Here is an 11046-nt window from a genome sequence, read left to right as displayed (position 1 = left end):
AATAGTCTCGTTCCGAAAAGGCTAAAAAAAACAGTTCTGGATAATGTCGATCTAACCAGATTGGCCACAGCCAGTGCTACTTAATATGCACGATTCATCAATAGGAAATGTATGACGTCAGGCGTCAAGTGGATTAAGTACGTGGCCAATGTTCCATACGAATTAGCAGTCCGATCGTTCATTACGTGAGAACAAGAGATAGTAGTGTGTTTTCGTAAAGAAATGTTTTTGACAAAACGGGCGGTCGGGTAGCCTAGTGGTAAAAGCGTTCGCTCGTCACGCCGAAGACCCGGGTTCGATTCCCGACATGGGTACAATGTGTGAAGCCCATTTCTGGTGTCCCCCGCCGTGATATTGCTGTAATATTGCTAAAAGCGGCGTAAAACCATACTCACTCACTATTGACAAAACAAAACACTGCCGTGACTTGCGAGTTTATAATAAAACAGGCTGCTGATTTGAAAGATCCGTTAACCATATTGTAAGACGTTTTATAATGTGGATACAAATTTCCAATATAGTTATTTGTATCATAACGTCAATTTTGGCAACATCGGGTGGAACCTATGACATACATATTTTCGAAAAAAGATGACATACTCAAGACACATAAAGGAAAACAGCTTCAACCCAAAACCACTACAGATACATGTACCATCAACAATCCTTGTAAAGGTAAGGTAATGACTCTTCCAGTGTAATGGCTTAAGAGGATCGTTGACTGTACCCATTGTTTAAAAACAGTTCGGTGAAATGCATTTAATACCGGTTAACCTACTGCATATTTCAACTATTAGACATCCCCGTAAAATATTTTATCTTGATTCAGTCGGTAGACAGAACTGGGTAATTTTCAGATGTATTCAAGTTATTTCAGGCCTTCTCTAGCCAGGGCTTATATTTTACCAAGATGTTTGATGTACGGTTAGTTTACTAAGCCAGATTAAAAGATATATGCAGCTAAGAATGCACCAATACGTTATCATCTAGTACTCGATATAAATGGTATATACTTTCTAAGATAAACCCGGAAGGAGAGAACTATTAAATAGATATTTAACAAATTCGACCTTGTGTACATTTGCTCGAATTTGCTTATGCTCTAGTAAGATGTACAAGGCTTAACATTTATACGGGGAGACACCAGACAATTCCAACATTATGTATGCTTTCAAGAGCAGACATGTACTACATTCAAGCATGAATCATGTGAATGTATATGACAAATTATCCTGCACAGTATTGTATGCACTTGATGTATTTTGGGTGATCGTTCATGCAATACACATTTTAAAATGATTAACCCTATCTGATAATCTTTGGAACACTTTAGAAATTACGTTAGACTTGTTACACAGCTGAGGATAATACCATAGGTAAGACAAGCCTTATTTGCAACAGGTAGCGAGGGAAATACCACCGTTACTGTACCTACTCTGGGATACCTATGTTGTCCACTCCCCACCCTTGCTGCGTGTAGTAATATAGGACTTACAGTGTCTTGAAATAGACAGTGGTTCTTGGTTGGTCGGTCGGTCAGTCGGTCGGTCAGTCGGTTACGTGTTGTCCCCCTTTGGTTTTAGTCGACTTTTTAGGGACCGACAATGTGAAATTCTGGATTTAACAAAAACCAAAACAAATCTCCCCAGCAATCAACTAAAATTCTTGGGGTGTGAGAAAGGTTTTGGGATGAGAGTTTGTCTTCGTTCACTGCTTGAAGACATAGCATATTTTTCTGTGAAGACAGGAGCAAAAAATATTACACTTGGACCCACATTACAATTTCGTGCACAATCTTTTTAAACCTGAGACAACATACATGTACCTTATTCAATGTTTGCGGGAACAAATTATTCTCTTTAAAAAAGACTAGCCAAAATATGACTAATATATTGTAATACACACCCTAAAAAAAACACCTCATCTTGTCTATTTTAACTGTTAGCTGCAATCTTTGGCTATATTTCTTTAAATCAATGAATTGAATATGATGCTCGGAATTATTGTCTGCTGCTTTCTCTCCGTCAGTAGTATATAAACTATTATAGATCTTGCACAAATGCGCAATCCAGATTGATACGTTAGACATTAAAGTCATATTTAAGCACATTGTATTGCAGCGCCTATGGAAAATCCTATATTATACAAGAAAAATACGGATTAATTATCTTCACTACATTGAACACAGAATTTGACTCTTTTGTACATATTCTGTAATTTGACAATATTAAGAGTTCCTAACAATCTTAACAACGGTCCATGCGATAATACAATATCAAACGCTTATGAAAACTCGATAAAAAAACAAAAGGCATCATTTCAATTAACTGTTCCTAACAATCTTAACAACGGTCAATGCAATAATACAGTATCATAAGCTAATGAAAACTCGATTTAAAAAACCAAAGCGTCACTTCAATTACGACAGAGCATACAGACACATATCCCGGGTATGACCAGCTAGCCCAGGAAGTGGAGATCAACATAGCCACATATATATGCTGGTACTTTTCGAGGGTGTAGCTCACTAACTCCCGGACATAATACGGTATACACATAAAAATTGGATTTGACCAACACATTACAAACGTTATCAAAACGTTATATGCTGAAAACATTGCAAACGTAAGGTCCAACACACAGCCATGATACCCGTATCAAATGCATCCCAATCAAATAACTATTTCTGTTTGTTTTATGTTTAGCCACCAAACATGGGTGTTTACTTTCTTTAGCTCGGCAGTTTAGTAAAATTAATGTATTTGAGCTGAATTTTCGAAAGTCCATATTTGATAGTTTCGAATGCTAAGGGACAAAGTACAATTGTTAATTCCGTTGACGAGATAAATGAGATTTTATTGACACAAAGGTACTCAGAGTGTTGTTTAAAGTTGTGTAACGATTATTGACGAATCATTGATATGACATCGTATTTAATAATGAATGAATAAAAACAAAATTAATAAAAAAATCATTGAACTCATTTACCAAGTGATGCATTTATTTCTTCTTTGTTTAAAGATTCATATCATATGACCAAATCATAACAGGCTACCATTTCCCATTGAGAATGTCTAAAGACCCTACTCAAATTGAGAGAAGTAAACATGCCCGACCTGTTTTCCATGGATAATAAATTCATTTGTCGATACCATTTTGCCGAAAAGATACCTATGGTCATCGGTGAGACACGCTACAAAGGCTCTATGTGAAGTGTACTCAGCGGTAGGTATCATTCCCCTGCATGAGCTATACCTCACGTTTTACATAAAATTGTGTCCTGCAAGCTTGTAACAGCCAGTGTCATCGTGCTCCGCAGCAGCATCGTCAACGGCCACTTCACGCAGCGTGTGTGTGTGTTCACACTGGTCCATCGATAGCTAAATTAGAAAGGCATTAGCGTATATGTGTTTTGGCTCGTTTGTGGCGTTGCATTTAATGTGGCACTATTCCACGTTTAGGCTTAATAAAAGCATCTTGTAAGTAGCCGTGAGATGGCTATGAATTATACATGCGATCAGCGGTTCCCGGATGTCGCTTACATTTCTATCATCACATTTGCTGTGGCTGCTGTGGAGATTCACCGTCGTATTTTGACACGACGCACTCGTTAATTAGATATTTATGCAGCTACGGGAAATGGGCAACAGTATAACAGCAAATTCGTTTCTCAATGTTCCGACATGGCTTTGGCAAATGTTTTAACATCGGACAAATTGTAGTCAGTGATCTCAGTAATGTCAAGTATATTAAAAGGCTAATGTGTTTCATCATCGTTCTGTCAGCTTACATATTTACAAACTACAACTCAGGGAATTTGATGAAATAAGATGCTAATGAATCCACGAACGGCGTTCGGTTTGGACAGGGGTGGTGGAGACTTTTGCATAGATAGCCGACCCGTGAAGATCCGGGGTACAATAGGACTTCAGCAACCCATACTTGCCGTAAAAGGCGACTAACGAGATCGGGTGGTCAGGCTCCCTGACTTGGTTGATGCATGTCATGGTATCCCAATTGCGTGGATCGATGCTTATGATGTCAATCACTGGATTGTCTGGTCCAGATTCAATTATTTACAGACCGCCGACATAAAGCTGGAATATTGCTGAGTGCAGCGTTAAACAATAAACAAAGGTAATGTAACCGTGAATATGTCTAGCACATATGCATGGTAAGTCTTTGGGAGGGAATTGGCTATATTTGGACGATATCAGATCATTGATATACATGTACCTGCAGCTCATGTTAATCTTCTTGGGTAAACCGCTTTGTTTGGATATTGCCAGCCCGAGCAGCAATTCTGCCTCATATGCATAAAGAATAGATAAACAATGCCCTTAAAATTCGAAATGTGGGATCATAGTTGAAAACTAAAATGTTTGGACCTATAATTTCAACTTGGTTCTTTTCATAGATTGCGAAAAGGTTTTTGAGAATACATTATGTTGTTAATTCCATTTGTCTTAAATACGTTCTGTGAATATATGGAAAGTCCTTCCTGGATTGTATTGAGGCTTATGGTTCATCTTTAAGACAGGGCTTTGGTGGTACAGCAATATTCTCTTCTTCGGAGTAGTCTTTGCTGATGTGATTGCTTTCTAGAGGAGACCTACCATATCGTGATCCTGCAATACTGCTTTGTGCTTAAAACGAGTGGTCATGGTCAATAGGTACCTTTTCCTATATGTTTAAAAATACAAAAATACAATATATTTCAATGGAAACAAGACCCGTGAAGATCCGTGGTAGAATAGGTCTTCAGCAACCCATGCTTGCCGTAAAAGGCGACTATGCTTGTCGTAAGAGGCGACTAACGGGATCGGGTGGTCAGGCTCGCTGACTTGGTTGATGCATGTCATCGATCCCAATTGCGTGGATCGATGCTCATGATGTCAATCACTGGATTGTCTGGTCCAGACTTGATTATTCACAGACCGCCGTCATATAGCTGGAATATTGCTGAGTGCGGCGTTAAACAACAAACAACAAACAATGGAATCAAATTATCTTTCGTCTCAATTACAGGTGTGGTGCATTTACAGTGCAGAATAAGAAAACACTATATTTGTCATGATTGTTTTAACGCCACACTCAGCAACATACCGGCAATATAACGGCGGCCTGTAAATAGTCGAGTTTGGACCAGACAATCAAATGATCCACCTCGAAGACACCAGTCAGACAAGCCTAACCACTTGATCCATTTGGCCGCATTGGTTGCTGGTGATCTATTCGTGCCCGCAAACGCAACGAGTGACCTTCTGCGTCGCTGTAGTACTTATTATTATTTTTAGATCTCCATCTATGACGTAGTTCAAAATTTAACATGTCGTTATACATTTAACAAAATCAGTAAATGCGCTATCACGCATTGGATTTTCTGGTCCATCCCTTGATTATTTACAGGCCGCCGTCGCAAGGCAGGATTATTGTTGTGTGGCGTCAGGCAATACTTACAAAGAAGCACTTGCTTTTTATGTAAATAGTATGAGTGGCGGGTGCTACCGGTAGGGCAGGGCATGCTTACAATGGAGTTAATGCTAATGTTCAGTGACCCATTCATTTTAGATTAGCGTTTTCTGCCAATCGCTCACACATCTATAATCCTTTGAAACGTCATAATCACAATGATCAAACTTCACATACAGCGAAGGGCTTTAATGTAATCAATAACAACCAGCCAACTAGTTTCAGCTAAATGTCAAATTCTTTACAACTCGATTTCAAATGAAATGAAATCAATTTTAAAGACATTCCTCCAGATGTAAAACGCTTTTATTCTGATAACAAAACGTACAGGCTTTTTCAAATCGATTACATATTGTTCGAAAATAATAAGGGGTAAGGTATGAGGTCGTAGGAGGGTTATTAAGCGAGTGAGTAGTCAGGGCCATTATCTGCAACAACAGATTCCATTGGGCGTAAAAGACAAAATAGCGTTGAAAACTACATGAATAAATCACTGAACATCAGTGATGATAAAAGGGGTTCGCGAAAACATTCCAAAGTGAGATAAGATAAGTCCCAGATGTAACAACGTTGAGGAAACCAAGAGGCATGGTGCAACAAACTGATGCTCATCATCAGGACAAAACTAGGATTGAACCCACGGTCATAGGATCCTGCCATACCTAAGGGACGCAGCTCTGAACAGCTCATTGCGACGCTTCAGATGCCATCCCTTGACCAGTTGAACTACGGTCTTATTACCGTGCAATTACATCAACAAAATATATATTAAATCCATGCTGTCTTCATATGTCACATCCATATAACAATTCAATAATGAAATCATCATCCTGCGAAAAATGTCGAGATATATTTGGCTTTATTATCTGCCAGCAGACACGAGACAGTGATTTGGCATCTTTAAAGAAATCTTGCAGATACATATAAAGCTATATTAGATTAAGACACTTGTGAGTTGGCTTTATCGCATTAATAATCCTTCGAAATGTACGACGCGGCAAAATGTTGGAGAAAAGGCCAGAGTTCGTGCACCATTTTTGAGCGAATGAGGCAACCATGAACCAGAAGGCGACGACATATGTCATGCACAGTGGTAATGGAGTCTTGTTGGTGAATAATGACGAGGTTTCCTGTCAAACATCAAAAGCTGCGCTGAGTTGAAGGAAAGGTATAGATGGACAAGTCTCTAGGTACAGTTGGTATTCATCACACGGGCTCATAAATAATTAAAATATTTAACTTGAAGGCTGAGAACTTCAGAAACTTTATAACATTCATAACTGCTTCAGGAAATCAAAGCCACAAAACCTTTTCAATACTCATACGAAATCATGTCAGGAAAGACATGTTGTTATATGTCTGGGGAGTAGATTTCGTTTTCAATATACGTATTTGACGATGTATGGTTAATTGTTCATTCTTTATATTTCAGATTGTGTTTAAGCTAGTAGGAATATAAAACAATATAGATAGATTCCTCTAGCACATAATGAAGTTTACCCTCCACATCAAATGATTTTATTTTTGCATTTTTTAATTACGTTTGAGAATAAGAAACTGCAGCAACATCTGGCAGTGACAGTTGTCAATCCTTCCTGCATTGAATTGTTGTGTCTAAGTTATCCATTGTAGGAATAAGGACTGAATACAAAAACTGGAACTTCAGTTTTATCTTTTAATTTGGATTCTGTCCACGTGTCTGTATATTTTATCTTCATTTGTTTTGAAGCCACACGCATCCAGCAGGTCAGAACAATTTTTTTCTGTGTAAAACAATTTTGTTATTTAAATGTCAGGAGCTGATTTCGTGCGATTATAGAAAGAGTTTTGTCGCTTTTATTTGCTAAAGCTGTTCAACATTATGATTTTTAAAACGTTTCTGAAGATCACACACAGATAAACAATTTAATTATTTATCATCCCGTTTCATGAATACTAGAGTTTACGAAGACACTTGTCCATCTTTCCTCGCCACGAAGGAGAAAATCGTCTAACAGCATAAGTGATAGTTTAAATGGATTAACCGAACATCGTCTTTCATGTTATTGCTGGCAGTGTCAACTTGAAAGAGAACTTTCAATGGAAGCATGTTCGATTCCTAAAAAGTATGCAGTCAATTCCCAGTGTCCCTCAATCTGGAATGATAGAATATTGCGAACTCACTCACTCAAATTTCAAATAATACAATTTTTAATTTGATCATGATTATTTGATAAAATAATGACATTTGTGCTATCAACACCCTATCCAGATATTAATACACCAGGGGTGCAGGGCAATTCAGAGCAATAGGCAATCATAGGGTCACGTGGTCTCAGTATGAATTTGACTTAAGTTTGCAACCGAAATTATTATCCATACATGTACCGCCTGCAGGTTACACACAACCAAATGTTTTCCCATAGACTTCTATAGTAACGTTATATTTTATTTAAAAGTAACTAAGCATTCAACAGCTATTACCTGTACGTGTGTGCACAGTTTGGCCTTAGAGCAGCAATACAAAAAAAATGACTAGCTTAGCCAGCTCCTTTTCCGAGTACAGGAAGCTAAACACACCACCCCCAGTTTTGCACCAAATGTCACCTATTTGAAAATAGCTGTGGTCACATTCAGCATAAGTCATCGTGTTGAAAAAGACAGTTCTAAATGTAGAAAAACATGGTCAGTTTTAATAACTGGATGGATGTACATTTGAAAGACATAAAAATCTTACAGAATATCCTCCAATCACAAGCCTGCAGATATCTCTCGATCTGCACTGAAGGCTCCCTAAGAAAACCGCACTGTCTAAACTGGTTCTGATTTGGTGAAGTAGAACATGTAGGCCTTTGCTGAGCTATTATGCGCGATACTCCTTCGTTTTGCCGTGTGGTGGCACTTGGCCCTGTTGACAGCACGCAGTCAACAGGTTAAGTTCAGCAAAGTTGGTCTCAGAGAGTGGTTGGATGGGTGACGGCAGCTTTACTCCTGATAGTTTTTTTTGGCTTCGTCCGAACTCCATACTGGAGCGCATGTAGCACATGTGATGTCTCCTCAGGCAATTTACTTTGTTCGCAAAATGCCTGTGTTCACCCATCAGTAAATGGGTACCCGGTAAGATGAGATAGTAATGTGCCCGTCAACCTTCTTGCATATCACACGACTGTGGAGTTGTTCTTTCCTCAGAGTTCTGAGAATATAAATTGAGTGCACTTTGAACATGCTATAGGATGTGGATTTGGAGCATTAAAATAGTAGTAGTAGTAGTAGTATTAAAATAGTAGTAGTAGTAGTAGTAGTAGTAGTAGTAGTGGTAGAAGTAGTAGTAGTAATGGATTATGGATTTCATCTTTATTATTTTTTCAATGCGACGTTCCGGTACAGAAGATGGTACCTTTATCCAGATAGTGATATGTAGTTAAGAGTTACATATTCAGAGATTAACACAAACTAAAACAAAAACAAGGTCGACAGAATGATGATACGGATTCAACACCTGACAGTGAAGATATGGATGAAGCAATGTGGTTGATCGCAGTGCGAAGTTCCAGTGTGATTCTGGTTGATGAGATGATGGAAGGCTGATGGGATGAAGTGACATTGGGCTCTGTTGATGGTCGGCTTGAATCTCTAGACGTGGATGAATTTGGTAATGTTTCTGATGGTGTTTTTTTTCTTGGCTTGAGGTGAGGACCACGGGGCTACGCCATGTGTTGGTCTGTATGGGTGGGTTTCCTGTATACTTTATTTTGGAGTGTGATGTCTTGCGTGTGGACAAGGTTGGTTGGTTGATTGTTTTACGCTGCACTTAGCAATATTCCAGCTATATGACGGCGGTCTGTAAATAATCGAGTCTGGATCAGACAATTCAGTGATTGACATCATGAACATCGGTCCTCGCAAAATGGGATCGATGACATACATCAACCAAGTCAGCGAGCCTGACCACCCGATCCCGTTAGTTACCTTTTACGGCAAGCATGGGTTGCTGAAGACCTTTTCTTCCCCGGATCTTCACGGGTCTTGTGGACAAGGACGTCTAGGAAGTTGTCTGCTTCGTTCAATCTACATAGTGAATTTCATTCTGTCGTATATTGAGATGATGGAGGTCTAAGGTGTAATCAGTTTCCCAGTATCAACAATGGGGGGTTAACAGGAACGTCTGTAAATTTAAAAAGTCAACGCCAGAGGTTTTTCAATGGCGCATCATGTTGACAAGCACTTGTGATATTTAGTAAATTCCTCTAAAAGTCTGCCATAAAATATCAGAAATAACCTGACCAGGCCTTTGATAATTAAACCTTGATTAAAACCTTAATTGTAAGCAAAATGTGTCATTCCATGAAATGTGAAAACAAGCACCTGAGAATGGTCGATATCTTGGTATATTGGTATGTGTTGGATGTTCAGTTTTATCCAGTTCCGTTTAAACTTCCGACTGTAGGTCACACGTGTTCGTCCGCGTAACTATCTGCTAATGATAGTTAAAATCGGTAATATTTCCGTGATTATAGGGCTCTACAACCATTCCAAGAAAGACGTCAAAGTCGTCCCAATCCTATATTCGCCCTCATTGTCATCCATGCTTTGTCAGCACTATACCTGTGTTCGTGGACCTCACCAAACTGATCAATGTCTGCGACCTGCTTAATATTGGAAGGCGATGTCAGTAATTCACCCCCTCGCCCATCCGCTCTCTCGCTCGCTCACTCACGCGCTCGCCCACTCACTCGCTCGCCCACCCCGTTGCTCGCCCACTCACTCACTCCAGACGCCGATGTTCGTTTCCATTTCAGTGGTGTATCCAATGGAATCCCTGTCAAGGTGTATATCCAAATTGACTTCATACCTCAAACGAAATAAATGTTTGTTAAGCATTATACAATTATGTAACGAACCATTCAGGTGGACAGTAGTAGTATTCTCTATTTTGTGTATTCGTGTACAATCCTATCAATGTTTATCAAAACAGATTTCTGTATTGTCCATTATCAGTATCTATCTCCCAGAACGTCCTTCGCAGCTGGCACATGAGTTTATTTCCTGTGAGAAGGAGTTCATTTCCGGTGAGTAATGTCACATGTCAAGGCTGGAATAATCACAGTTAAGACGAGACGTGCACCAACACCCATTTCCCTGAGCCAAGGATGTGCCACTACGCTACACATCATCACGTCAGAGAACATATCCCTCAATTCAGATTTGTGGCATATGACTTCCTGAAATGACACTTAAGAAACACCGGGTGTTCTGTAATCATACATAAAGGGCAGGTTGTTCAGGATAATCCCCTTAGAGTTGAGGTGAAATGCACTTATATAGCAATTAAATTTTATATAGCGACATGCATGAACGTGTGTGTGCCTGTGAGTTTAGGACTGAGTGTGTGTCTGCTTGTACTAACCCGCGCTACTGCGAGTGTTATAGTGCTAGCCCACTGAGATACCAAGCCGCTGTTTAACATTGATGCCCAACTCAAGACACTGTACAGTTACTCCGAGTCGACTAGTTATGGTTATATACCCGTAATTACCAGGCAGGGGAACACCAAGTGCCATCTTTTAACGTACATGTATGTGGGTATTACGAGGC

The sequence above is a fragment of the Haliotis rufescens genome, unplaced genomic scaffold (assembly GCF_023055435.1).
Source record: "Haliotis rufescens isolate VD_foot unplaced genomic scaffold, xgHalRufe1.0.p SCAF_16, whole genome shotgun sequence".
NCBI lineage: Eukaryota > Metazoa > Mollusca > Gastropoda > Lepetellida > Haliotidae > Haliotis > Haliotis rufescens.
Note: the sequence above shows the minus strand (reverse complement) of the source record.